Here is a 1,433-nt window from a genome sequence, read left to right on the forward strand (position 1 = left end):
ACCCAACGCCACCTAATAAAACAACAACAATGAATACTAAAGTTAACAAAGTTATTTAGTACAACATGCTATCTAGTTATTTATATTCAATAAAATAAACTATAAGAGAAGCATTGGACTGCCATCCACAAAGTCAGCAGTTCAAACCCATCAGCTGATTCTTGGAAACCCTATACAGGGTCACTATGAGTCAAGACAGACTCGAGAGTACTAAGAACAAAATAAACATATACATTTCTGCCTCACTATGCACTTGGAGAGCTGGTAGCAGTGTAGGATATGCTATTAACTTATCTTACTAACCACAATGTTGCTGGTTCAAGTCCATCAGCCACTTCATGGGAAAAAGATGAGGCTTTCTGCTCCTGTGAAGATTTACAGCCTCAGAAATCCTATACAGGGTCACTATGAGTTGGAACCTACTAGACAGCACCTGATAACAACATATGTACTTGTACATATAGAAAAATTTTTTTTCATTCTAAGTCTTCTATGAGGTAATCTGAACGTATATAATATGAAAGTTTCCAAAGTGAACTTGTGTAATAGACATCACAAGTAATTACATCACAGTCTTTCTAAAAATAATGATGTTTGGATTCTCTCATTTATTAAATATGCTCTGATCGCATAGTGGATTACCAGCTGAGCTGCTAATGGCAAGGTCAGCAGTTCAAATCTACCAGTTACTCTGTGGGAAAAAGATGAGGCTTTCTGTTCTTATAAAGATTTACAGCCTCGGAAACCCTATAGTGGGTCGTTATAAGTCGGAACCAACTCTACATCATATAACCACCACCACCACGTTCTAAGAACAATAACGTCTGTATTCACGTATTTATTAGATAAACAACATAATAATTAAATTGAAGATTGGGGTTGAACTTTAAGTACAAAGTCTTTGTTCTTTTCAAATTTCATCTATTCACTGCTCTACAAAATTCTAACTTAATGTACTGCAAGATTCAAATACAATTATATTTATTGAAAAGTAATTTTTTAAGATTTAGCTTAAAAATGGCTTCTTATAAAGAGTTGTACCAGAGTTCTATTTCTTTTTTCTGAAACAATATTGATAGAAAAAGTCTGGGTAATGAAAAAACTTTTAATCTTTTATTTTTAATCCTTCTTAAATGAGTTGACATTTTTATGTTGAATTTGACATTCATGCAAGTATTATCCCAATTCTAGGTATACACTTAAGTTTTCCATGAGTTTTTACTTATAACTTATATGGTAACAAAAAGTATACAATTTTTTTCTGTTTCCTATCACATACAGAGGATCTCTGGTAGCACAGTTGTTAGGAGTTGGGAGGATAACCTCAAGGTTAGCAGTTTGAAACTACCAGTCGTTCCACGGAAGAAAGATGAGGCTTTCTGCTCCCGTAAAGATTTACAGCCTCGGAAACCCTATATAGGGTCACTATGAGT

Source organism: Chrysochloris asiatica, unplaced genomic scaffold (assembly GCF_000296735.1).
Source record: "Chrysochloris asiatica unplaced genomic scaffold, ChrAsi1.0 scaffold01417, whole genome shotgun sequence".
Lineage (NCBI taxonomy): Eukaryota > Metazoa > Chordata > Mammalia > Afrosoricida > Chrysochloridae > Chrysochloris > Chrysochloris asiatica.